We start from the raw sequence: 13079 nt of genomic DNA, 5'->3' as shown, positions 1-13079 counted from the left end.
TTGTTGCCCCCCCCCCCCCCTCCTCACCCGCCCCCCATGCTTACCCGCCCCCCAATCTTAACCGCCCCCCATTCTTAACCGCCTCTCATTCTTAACCGCCGCTCCTTAACCACCCCTGGTCTTAACCGTCCCCCCTTCTTAACTGTCACCCCTTCTTAACCGTCCCCCCCACCGTCCCCAGTGGGCAGTTTACGGTTGCTAGTGCGAGGGATATGAATCTTTGGAACTTTGTTACTTGGAACTCAATGCGGGGAACGCGTTGCCCGATCTTGCACTTGTACTGCTGCCAGCCTATATGGCCTACTACTCTCCTCCCCCGCACTGCTTTATGAAGTCTTAACAGTGTGAGCTCTAGAGTTGGATTGCCTGAATCAGCGGCCGATTTAGCCACTTAACTAGCTGAGTGACCTTGGGTAAGTTCCTTAACCACTTTGACTGTTTCCCCTTGAGTAAATTGGGAATAATAAGTACTGTACTCAGAGGATTGTTGTGAAGACTAAATAATGCCTGTAAAGCACTTGGCTTATAGTAAGTGCTCAAGTGATAGCTATTAAAAGTAATATTATTCCAACCTTTAGATATTTCAACTTCTCAGGACAGCTATTGCTCTTAACGTCTGTACCACTCAGGGTTAGCAATTAATTGGTCTCTGACTCCTTCATGTGTATTTACATCTTGTTCTCTGATGAATTGAGAGGCCCTTGAAGAATAGGAACTATGTATCATATTTCTTTTGGTTCAACACTCCCCCCCCATATGCCTTGAGTGCTTATTGGTTTATTAAATGAGAGAGGAGTCTAGTTGATAATCACTCATTTTTAATTGTAAGAAATATCTTCCCTATGAGTTCATTGTCATTTTACTTCTAAAGCCAATTCATTTATTTAGGGGTTGTCATCTTTGTAGATTGTTCAGCTTCCTTCTAGCTGCTGTCTTTGACAGGTCTATTACTGTCATTTTAGAATGAGTGCTATTAGGGCTCAGAGGTGAAATTTTGTTAGGTTTCTGATCAGCAGTGGTTGGAGAAAAACTGAAGTTATGTAGGAGGTTGAAATGCCTAGTGAAATGGAATTTGGGGTTCACTTTAGGTATCTTTATATGATCCATGCTACATGTAATAGTTCCTGTATTTGAAGATTTGCTTAAAGAACTCAATATTACTAGGACTTATCAGTATGTAGTTATTGCATGCTTTGTGGAATATGGTTTGAATTATAGATCCAACTCAGCATAGTTAGTTTTATAATTGTATTCTGTCATACGAAGGAACTTCAGAAAACTCGTGGAAAAGTGAAATTAGAGCATGAGTTTATTTTGGAGCAAAAAATTTCTGAAATCCAAGTGTAGTTTTTTCATAATATGCTTTTTCCATGAACTTTGTTGAGACCCCTTTATACGAAGACAATTTTAAGTTGTGTGACCTAATTAAAACTGTCATTCAGTACTTTTCATTTGACTTCCTTTTCCTCTGTGAAAACATTGTTGATATCGTATACCCTAACTTAGGAGTTTTACTTTTTTTCTTTATTCTTGCCAAAGGTGGATGTTTGTATTTTCATTACATTAGGTAGAACAAATGGTGTCATAAATATATTACCAAAAATTCCTTTTCTTTATCAGAAAACAGACTCTCTTGAATATAAAATAGCAACTGGAAATGTTAAAAACAAAGGTAGTGTGTCACCTGATTATTAGTGAATCCATTTATAGGTTTGACTTTTACAGTATGACCAATATTAAAATTATATCTTGGGTGGATTTTTCCTTTTTAATGAGATAAATTAGCAGATCTACTTTAATTGGAATGAAAATATATCTTTTAAAAAGTATATGGTGCATTTCATGGGGCTCTTAGCTCATTTCTTGTCTGTTGCTTCTTACCAACCTAAGTCTAGAAGTTATAATCAACTTCAGTGTCATAGTGTTAAAGCAACATTTGAGCTATATGGGGCATTTACAGCTTTTAAAGGGGGCAAATTCTTAATTGTGTCCATGAAAAGCAATTGTCTATTCACTGAAAAGTCTTGGTTTCGAAGAATATTTTGTTCAATAACTATGGAGAAAACTAAAACTGTATTTTGCTGTACTAAATGGCCCATCACATATCTAGCTACCCTGTTAAAATTTCAGAGATATCTTTTAATGATCTTGGCTCTAAGGGGTATCAGAAGGGCCAAGGGCTACTAGAATATAGTTATTAAATATCCTTTATAATGACACTTAGACTTTTACAAGTTTCACATCTAAATGAGGGCTCAAGTTCTGCAATGCATGCAAGATATGATTTAATCTATTTAATTTTGAAATTAGAATTTTAGTTTCATGATGATTTCATGTTGGTATAAAGCTTGCCTTGATTAACCTAATAAACTTTCAGGTACTGGTGGGTCCAGTGGAGATTTCTGGTTTTAGTAGAAATCATTAACACTACGAATTTAGCGTTTCTTCATTACAGGCACCTTTAATGGAGGATTTTTAGTCCACGTTGTTAATCTGAAAATACTAGCCTCATATCAGTACCAACTGAGCATCCCTAATCTGAAAATTCAGAATGCTCCCAAACCTTTAACTTTTTTGAGGTCTGACATGACAGTACGGGTGGAAAATCCTACACCTGACCTCATGTGACTAGTCCCTGTCAAAACACTGTATAAGGGCCAGCAGGTGGCCTGGTGGCTAAGGTGCTGGATCCCATTTGTCTGCCTTTGTGGTTGGATTCCAGGCCCTTTTGGACAGGTGGCTTGAAAAACGTGTGAGCCCATGTGCTAATGTGCCCAAACTCCTGAGAGGAGAATGCAGAAGGGATTGCTGTGTGGCCATCCCTCTGGGAGGTAACTACTTACCTTCTCTTACTTCTCTTTCTCTATCTGGTGAGTGCATGGGCTCTATAGCAAAAAAATGAAAAACAACCAAAAAACCAAAACCAAAACTCAGGACCAAACCCAAAACACTAATAGGATCAGCCAGTGGCATGGTGGTTAAGGTGGCGTGATCCTACATGGCCACTGGCACGGTTTGAGTCCTGGGCTTAGTAGCTTGAAAAACATGTTGGCATGTGTGTGTGCATGACCAAAATTCTGAGAGGATGGAGGAGAATGGATTGTGACATACATGACCATCCCACCTGTGGTGTGGGTGGGGGGACTTCTCACCCTCCTCTCTGTCTCTAATGAGTGTACATTCCCTATAGCAAAATAAAAAAAAAAGCACCAAACTGTATAATAACATTATTGTATAAAATTACCTTCAGGCTTATGTGTATAAGGTATATATGAAACACAAGGGGATTTTGTGTTTAGACTTGGGTCTCATTCCCAAGATAGCTTATGATACATTTGCAGATACTCATCAAATCTAAAAAAGTCTGAAATCCCAAATGCTTCTGGTCTCAAGTGTTTCAGAGGAGGGGTATTTGACTTACATTTGGTCCATTTTGAAGTCATAGTTTGTTGAGTATATTTTACCTGTCTGAAGAACTTTTAAAAAAATATTTAGGTCTTATTAATTATTGGTAGTTATAATAAAGTTTTAAAATTTAGTTGCCAACTGTTTGGGCTGCTATTCCTCTGCTACTAAATGATTTTAGATATTCCAGAACTTATCTAAGTACATTTAGATGTTCATTAAATGTCTTCTTGCCTGAATTTCTTGGATGAAGTAGGAAGAGGGCTATATCATAATTCTGAAAACGGCGATTGAGTTTTTTTTTTTAACCCCCCAAATTTGCTCTAAATTCAGATAAAAATATCTGAAACCTTTTCTAGGTGTCTTAGTTTTCATTTAATTTCTCATTTCAACCTGTATTCATGAGTTAAGTACTTTTTTTTTTGGAGAAGAGAAATGTATTTTTCAGAAAATGTTGAAGCAGTATCAGGAGATTATCTGGTCTACTGCTTCTTTGGCAGAAAAAAGTATATAATGCTTAAATATAAGGTAGAGTGAGTGCTATTAATATATTTATGCTTTTTCCTGCTGTAAGGGCAGGAACTTTGTTAGGTGGTCTTTTTAAACATTTCCTGTTTCTTTTCGTCATAAATGTATAAGATAGAACTATTTTGTCCCAGTATTCCTTTTTGTAGGCTAAGTTTTTGTTCTAACACTGATAGTAGAAGGAGCACTTAGCTTAATTTTTTTTTGGGTTGTCTTGGTTTTTAAAGAATTAAATGACGCTCTTGCTGAACATCCGTTTTTTATGTGTGAGGGCAGGTTTGAGATGTGAGCATAATCAAGTAGGCTTGTGCTGTGTTTCCTTTTTCCTGGAAAATGGGAACAAGTAAGGTGGAAAGCTAATTTTGCATTTAAGAAGTATTCACAAATGCTTCTTAAGTTCTTGGACAATCTTAAGACAGTTAATTGAGTTTCTCACCAATCTTTGACAGAAAGCAGATTTTCTGTCCTTGTTCTCCAGGGCCTAAGACAGCATCTTCATTATAGAACTGAATGGTTTTAAAAGTGGAAAAAATTATAAACTCAAATGTTCAGAGTTTTTTTTTTTTTAATATATATTGCCAGAGGGTTTGCATGCTTGCGAGAGAGAGAGAGAGAGAGAGAGAGAGAGAGAGAGAATTTGTGTGCTTGTCAGAGAGATTGAGGAAAGAGACAGAGAAAGCAAGCATCCCTAATAGGATGTGGTCATGCTGCAATACTTTTTTCTCTATTTTTCCTTCTTGTCAAGATTTTGGGCATGCATGCGCATAAGCCTGCAGTGTTTTTTAAGCTGCTAGGGTAGGGCTTTGAGTCACAGTTGGCTGTATGGGATCCAGTTCCCAGTGCATAGTACTTAAACATCGTACTACAGGGCCTTCCCTATATAGAGCTTATTAAGGAGCTAAAAAAATAATTTGATTTTGGACTGAGGCAGAATATTTTTTTTTAAATGCCAGAGGATATGTGTGCTCATTAGAGAGAGAGGGGGAAAGGAAGAAGACCCCCCCCAGTAGGGTGTGGTCATGCCACAGTCTTTTCCTTTTCTCAATTCTGGCTGGATTTTGGGCAGTCACGTTCATGGGCCTGGTGTGTTTTTCACTATTTATGGCTGGGATTTGTATTGCGATTGGCAATGTTGGATCTGACTCCTTTAACTGCTAGGCTATGGGGTTGGCACAGAAAATTTGAATGTTTTTAAAGTCTTATTAAAATGGGCAACTGTATGAAGTAGTTCTGTTTGTCTTCCCCTCTTTGCCCCCTCAACAACACAAATTTAAGTTAGGGTATGAAACTGTTTAACACGTTTAGTAAGACAAATGCGACTTTTGGAAACAGAGTTGGTTCTTTAAGGATTCTTAATAGACTTTTATCAGTGGGTTACTTAGGAAGAATAGCAAAGATAAATCTACTTACTGGGGGAAAATGCTTAGTGACTGTGCTTTTGTCTTCCTCTCACTGAAAATGCTTAGAGATCATTCTTAGTTTCTTCCTTTAACTAAAAAATACCTCTCATAGTGGGGAAATGGAAGGATCTGTTATGTAAGTATAATACATTACTTATCACAGTAACCTATCAGTGATTCCATGTATGATTTGAGCAAATCTTTGAGATGCTAGTTTATGATGGTATTATCACCTGCATTCTATTGAATATGTTTTTGGCCTGGTGACTGCCAATAAAGAATAATATTTCAATTATTTCTTGAAGTTGGGTAATGAAGATAGTACCGTTAGATTAGGTCAGAGTTTAAAACAGTAACACAACTTGTTCTCCCAAGTATTGGAAGGCTTATCACAGAAGACATATGTTGTATTAAGATTGTTAAAACAACCTGGGACACAAAAATGGGTTGTTACCTGTTGAAGATAACATGTATAGTATTCTCAGCTGGACTGGTGAGAAATGTATACATGTTGGAATATTCACTTTGCAGGCTAAATGACTTATGTGATTGAATGTATAAAAGAAATGGAAATCTAAAAAAAGGATTAGTAAATAGGAAATGAAACTGTTGAAAATGGAGGAAGCAAATGTATTCACCATAAGAAGGAAGTTAAAAATGATCAAATTTTCTGGGCTGGCCCCATGGCCTAGTGGTTAAGGGAGCTGGATCTCACATTGTCAATCTATAGGTTTTCAGGCTGCAGATGATCTGTTTCTTGCTGTTAATTTTTTTTTCCCATTGCGCAGAAGCCTTTTAGTTTGATGTAATCCCATTTATCTATTTTTGCTTTTGTTCCATGAGCTTTTGGGGTCAAAGTAAAAAAAAAATTACCTAGACTGGCGAGTAGCTTTCCCTCTATGTTTTATTCTAGGAGTTTTATAGTTTCAGGTCTTGTATTTATGTTCTTAACTCATTTTGAGTTGATTTTTGTATATGGTGTGAGATAATAAGGGTCCAGTTTCATTGTTCTGCATATTGCTACTGAGTTTTCTCAACACCTTTAATTATTGAAGAGACTGTGCATTTTGTATTATGTGTTCTTGGTACCCTTGGCTGAAAATCAGTTGACTATACATATGTAGGTTCATTTCTGAGCTCTCAGTTCTGTTTTGTTGATTAATGTGTCTATCATGCCAGTATATGCTATTTTAATTATTGTAGCTTGGTGTAGTATAGTTTGAAATCTGATAGTGCGATACTTCTAGCTAGCTTTGCTCTTTTTGTTAAAAAATTGCCCTGGCTATTTAAGTTTTTTTGTTTTTATTTTTTTGGTCTCATAGAATCTTTAGGATTTGTTTCCTATTTTTGTGAAAAATGTCATTGGAATATTGATAGGGATTGAATTTAGATTTCTTTGGCAAGTATGACATTTAAACAGTGTTAATTCTAATTGGACTCATTCCAATTATTTGACTCTTCAATTTCTTTTTTAAATTTAATTTAGTGATTAGTCATCTGGTTTATTCAAGAATTAGGCCTACTGAAGATAGAATTAACACAGTTCATAGAGTAAGGGGAAAAAAAATAACCTCCCAGCCAACACCTGCTTCATTTCAAATTTCCTGGGGACATAGTTTATGCATTCTGTACTGAACTCACCTTAAAGTGTCCACATGTGTTTGATGTTGATTAGCTTGAATAAGATATGACAACTTTGTGTACATTCAACTTAGCAAGCATCATTTCTGATGTGACTTTGAGAAAAATTTGTAAGCATAAGCAATATCAATAACACTGCCTCCAGTGAATCTTGGAAAATTGAAGAAAAAAGTATCATTAAATATAACTGTATATATAGAAAAATATTTGTTTTTATTGTACAGATCTTTCATTTTTCGGTTAAATTTATTCCTAAGTATTTTGTAACTGTCGTAAGTGGAGTTTTTGGATATTTTGGGGGGACTGGAGACAAGTTTGTTGTTAGTGCATAGAAATGATACCCATTTATGTATGTTGATTTATATCCTGTGAATTTATTGGTTTATTTCTAAGTTTTATGGTGGAGTCTTTAGGGTTTTCTGAATATAAAATCATGGCAGTTGTAGAGACAATTTCAATCCTTCAAGCAGTTCCCCCAAAGTTGGAATGTTGTATGCTTGATTCACTCTTTCTTTCCTGAGGAAAAGGCTGCTGAGCTGCATTGTCCTTTGTCTGATGTAGCATGGGTCCTTTGGAGCAGCAGCATGCCACCCTGCTTTTTTCTGTTCTCAGTAGCTCCCAGGCATCTAGAGTATGCCAGATCTCATCTGTGTTGCAGCCAACACAGACAAGACAGAAACCATTCCCTTCATCAGCCACCTCATTCCCACAATCAGAATGTTGGACATCTGAAAATCAGAATGTTGGTCCAGTCTTCTCTCCCTTTCTAGGGAGAATACAGGTGCTGAAGATTTTTACTGACGATATGGGAGAGGAACTATGGTGAACGTGTTCCATGAGTTTTACTCCTGGCTTCAGTGTGGCTGGTTTTGTGCCTACCTTGGGTACGGGTATACCTCAAGTGGTTTCTGGATTTCTCATAAAGGGTGTAGCTTTGTGTGTTGTTGAATTGTTGTTTTAGTGAGAGGAAGTTTGGGGCTTCCTATTCAGCCATCTTGCTGATTTCATTCCCATCAAGGACATTCTTAAGTAAGCTGACTTTTGCGCATGGTCATGAATACAATGCAAGTTTGGTGGCATCTTAAGTGATTCTGACGTCTTTGCTTTGAGTTCTTGGTCATGAAAAAGTCAGTGAGATAGTTTGGTGCTGCTACTTTGACACATGCTAAGGCATCAGCAGTCTTATCCCCATTGCTTTGGGACTATTATAAATGTTCATACAACAAGAAAGGAAAAAAGTGTTTTGGTGTTATTATGGATATAATTTTAACCTTGCAGATCTCCAGAAAGTCTCAGTGGTAAGGGGTTTGAAGCATGAGCTCAGATCTGCTACTTTATTGAATCAAAGAAGTTTCTTTTTATTAGTTTTTCTAAAAACTATCTTTAAAATTAAAGGAGTGAATGAATGTTGAATTTTGTCAAATGTTTTCTCCCTGAGGTATTTTTATTGAATCAAAGAAGTTTCTTTTTATTAGTTTTTCTAAAAACTATCTTTAAAATTAAAGGAGTGAATGAATGTTGAATTTTGTCAAATGTTTTCTCCCTGAGGTATTTGAACAATTTTTTATTTGGTTTTTTGTAGTTTAATGATAATGTGCCCAGATGTGGATTTTGTTTCAGAACAATTCCGGACAACTAATTCTTGGCTGTTATTCTTTACATATTGCTTTTGCCCTAACCTCGCCTTTCTTCCTGGAATGCCAGTGAAGCATATTTCTTTTTACTGTATCCTGCATACATACATTTCCTTCATTGCTGTACTTAAACTAATCTAATGAAGTAAGATTAATACAAATTTTATTCATTGATCTTTTTTTAAGAGTTTTTTTTTTTTTTTTTTTGCTATAGGTTGCATGTGCTTGGTGGAGAGAGAGACAGAGACAGAAAGTGATAAATCACACCCACCCCCCACCCCCCACCCCCGGGAGGATGGCCACGCCAAAATCTCTTTTCCTCCATTCTCCTGTCAGGATTTTGGGCTTGCACACACACATACCTGGCATGAGTTTAAGCTGCTGAGTCTGGGCCTCGAGCTGAGGTTGACTTCCTGGGAGTTCAGTGATGTAATGATTATGCCATCTGCTGGTCCCTAATGATCTTTATTTTTGTTTTGTTTTTAAGTTTTATTATTGGAAAAATCTTCAGCAGATGAGACATTAGAATAGTTATAAAAGCTACTTGATGGGTGAAATCTTCAACCAGCTTCACAATTACCAACTCCTGGCCAGTCTTCTTTTACCTAAACTCCAGCCATTTTCCTATTCCTTTGTATTGTTTTGAAGCAAATAGCATTATATCTGTAAATTTTTTAAAATTTCCAGAGGGTATGTACACTCACCAGAGTGAGAGAGGGAGAGAGAGAGATAACACCCCTCTATGGGATGTGGGCATGTCACAATTTCTTCTTCACTTCTCTATCCTGTCAGGATTTGGGACATGCTTGCAGATGCACCTGGCTTGTTTTTCAAGTTGCCTGGGCTGAGATTTAAAATAATGTTTGTCATGTGGGATTTGGCTCCCTGAACTAAATAGGCAATGGGGCTGGCCTCTCTGTAAATATTTTTATATACATTTATCAAAGATAAAGACCCTTTTAAAAATAATCCTATTATCTTATGAATATTAATTCTTAAAAATAATTGTCTCAGGCAGAAGCCAAGTAAGGCCCCAGACATTGTGATTGACATATCTCTTAAGCTTCTTTTTTTTTTCTTTTTAGTTTTTTTCCTATGGGGTGCATGTGCTCAAGTCTAGAGAGAGACAGAGAGAAGGAAAGTGAGAAATTAACCCCAAGGGAGATGGCCATGCGGTAGTCTGTTCTCCATTCTCCTCTCAGGATTTTGGGCATGCACATACATGCTCCTGGTGTGATTTTCAAGTTGCTGGGTCCAGGACTTTAAATGTATTTGGCCATGTGTGAGTCCAGGGTTTTAACCACCACGCTCCCTGCTGGCCCCTCTTAAGCTTCCTTTAACCTCAGTATTCCTCACCTTATTTTATTTTTCCCTGTGGTTTATTTGTTGAAGAGGTGGGATCATTGTTCATTAGTTTCTCACAGTCTGAATTTTGGTGATTGCATCTCCTTGGTATCACTATGTTCACCTGTCTTCTCTATTTCTGGCACTTGGATCTATTAGGTCGTTGGGAAAGTCACGAGGTATTTTTCTGTGCAAAAATGTGGCATGACTGGTTTGAGTCCTGAACCCAGCGGCTTAAACTCACTCCGGGCTCATGTGCATGCATGCCCAAAATCCCGAGAGGAGAGTGAAGGAGAAGGGATTGCGGTGCAGCTATTCCCCGGGGAGGGTGATTTCTTGCTTTCTGTCTCTCCATCTCTGTCTTTCTGGCTAGCACACATGCCCTATAGCAAAAACCTCTCTCTCTCTAAAAAAAGATGTGTTTATTTTATTTTTATTTATTCATTCATTTTTAAATTATTTATTTAACTTTACTTATTCATTCATTTTTAATTTGACTAGAGAGATACACAGAGAGAGAGAGAGAAGGCGAGAGAGCAAGCAAGCAAACCACCAGGTCCGGTGGTGGTAAAGGACTCAAACTGTGGTTGGCCATATGGGAGTGTCTAGTGCCTTAACCACTACGCAACCCACTGGTCCTGCCACCCCTTGTTTTAAAGACATTTTCATGGGTGAGTGGTGTGTTCTTTCATCTGTATCAGGAGGCACATGATGTTTGATAGTCTCTTTTGGTGATGTGAACAACCATTGATAGATGCCTAAATTGTGTAATCTATTAGAGATCTTAAAATGATGATGTTCTTAGTCTATCACTCCTTTATTAGCTGAAATAATTCAATACATAGTCATTTCTTACCTACTATTGAACTACCCAGTGGTATAGTTTGTGAATGAAAGGCAGAATAAATGCTTGTTTTTTAGTTTTATTTATGGTAGAGCTAGTGGGTGCATGTGCATGCACACGCGCGTGCCTGCATACACACACACACACACACACAGAGGTAGAGAGGTAGAGGAGGCAGGGTGTGGTCATGTTGACATATCCTTCCTTCAGCCCTTTAGGCTGTTGGATCTTGGACACTCATGCATGTATCTGAAGTGTTTGGGGCTGACAGGGCTGGAGATTTGAACTAGGCCATCACTTGGGATCTGGCTTCTCTTGAATAATGCATTATCCCAAGTGCCACAGAGCTTGATTTTCTTTTATTTTTAGTTTGCTGTGTGGCATGTGTGCTCATCAGAGACAGAAAGTGAGAGCGAGAACGAGAAAGTGAGAAAGTCCCTTCCCCCTGTAGATGGCCACACTACAATTCCTTCTACATTCTCCTCTCAGTGTGTATGCGTATGTGCGTGCCCAGTGTGCTTTTCAAGCTGCCAGGTCCAGGACTTGCATAGTTGCCCATGTAAGATCCAGTCTTCTTAACCACCACACCACCAGCTGGCCCTGGAACTTGATTTAAAAAAAATTATTTGCCCGGTTTCAGAATAGTGGATTGATTTACTGGCACCCATTGGTTCTGACCAGAGTGTTTAGGTTTGTGTTGTCATCATAAACTAATGCATTTAAACTTATCTATTTCCATAATTTTTTTTAGTTGCTATGTGTCATCTGGTGTTAGGATTGTAAATTGATACAGTTTATTTTTGCTTTATTCTAGTTTGCATTTATGCCGGATTCTCAGTGAAAATAAAAGCCATGATAGTTCAACTTACAGAGGTAAGATTTCTAAAAGCATCATAACTATAATTTTTGACTTGATTAAATTAATAACTATCTTGCTTTCCATTCATTGTTACATAATAAATGAGTTATAAGATAGTTCACATTATAAAATACTTTTATATGAACACATTACAGTCAGGATTAAAATTATAGTAAGACTATACATCTCTGTATACTGATGTTGTTATTTGACCTGCGTTATAGTCATATGATATTGCTTGGCTTTTTTTTTTTTTAGAGAGATTTTCACTATAGGGCGCATGCGCTCGCCAGACAGACAGAGAGAGACAGAGAGACAGAAAGCGAGAAATCACCCCCCAGGGGGAATGGTCACGCCGCAATCCCTTCTCCTCCATTCTCCTCTTGGGATCTTGGGCACGCACGCAAACGCGCCCGGCGTGAGTTTTAAGCCACCGGGTCCGGGACGCGAACCGCGGTCGACTACATGGGAGTCCAGCGACATAGCCATTACGCTAACTGCTGGTTCCCTTGGCTTTTGTAATTGGGACTTAGTATATTTAACTAAATTTCAGCAGTCATTATCAATCATAAATGTCAGAGAAAAGCTAACTCAGAAATAAAAGCTGTCCTGATCTTTGCACTAGAAAGTCTTCAGAAACAGGTTCAGTGTTTTTACTAAAGCTAGTTATGTTCAGGTGGTATCTGGGGATCTTGTTAAATGCAGTTGTCATAAATAAATTAAAAAAAATACTGTTGTCATGGAAAACATTAAAAGCAAAGGAGTTGTTTACTGCATGTCACAACTATGGTATGATTTAATAAGTAAAACGTTTTATAATTAAATGGGATGCACATTTTCAGATATTTAGTTTTAAAAGATTTTTACTCTTTAACATTTATTAATTTAAAATTAAGCATATGGATTTGGCAAAGAAGGGGCTAAAAGAAAAAGCAATTGTGCCTAATAGGTTAAAGTACTTTAATTAATTTTTAAAGAGAATTATTTATTTAATTTCATTTATTACTATTATTTTTAAATTGTTTTTTATAGGGTACATGTGCTCACCTGCGAGAGTATACAGAAAAAGAGAGAGAGAGAAAGTTAAAAATGAAGCCACCAGGTCTGGGACTCAAACCATGTGGGAGTCTAGCACCTTAACCACCACAATACCTGCTCGCCCCTTAATAGTTTTTGTATTTACACTTAATCACTATACATATGTGTATCTCTTGTTGGTAAGAATCATAATTTTTTGGGAACCAGCAGTTAGCGTAATGGCTATGTTGCTGGACTCCCACATAGTCGACCGCGGTTCGCGTCCCGGACCTGGTGGCTTAAAACTCATGCCGGGCGCGTGTGCGTGCGTGCCCAAGATCCCGAGAGGAGAATGGAGGAGAAGGGATTGCGGCGTGACCATCCCCCCTGGGGGGTGATTTCTCACTTTC

General features: G+C 37.7%; 1 protein-coding gene across 1 annotated transcript in view; it reads left to right on the top strand.

Moving 5' to 3' along the window:
* Positions 1-286: 286 nt before the first annotated feature.
* The window catches only part of LOC102487521 (THO complex subunit 2-like), a gene marked incomplete at its 3' end in the record, with an annotated part of 40136 nt that continues 27343 nt past the window's right edge, over positions 287-13079 (top strand). Inside the window, exons 1-2 of the mRNA XM_027766443.1 lie at positions 287-413; positions 11608-11666. The remainder of the gene's footprint in view (positions 414-11607; positions 11667-13079) is intronic.

The sequence above is a fragment of the Tupaia chinensis genome, unplaced genomic scaffold, assembly GCF_000334495.1.
Source record: "Tupaia chinensis unplaced genomic scaffold, TupChi_1.0 Scaffold143572_1, whole genome shotgun sequence".
In the NCBI taxonomy this organism is placed as follows: Eukaryota; Metazoa; Chordata; class Mammalia; order Scandentia; family Tupaiidae; genus Tupaia; species Tupaia belangeri.
Note: the sequence above shows the minus strand (reverse complement) of the source record. Positions and strands in the feature narration are given on the sequence as shown.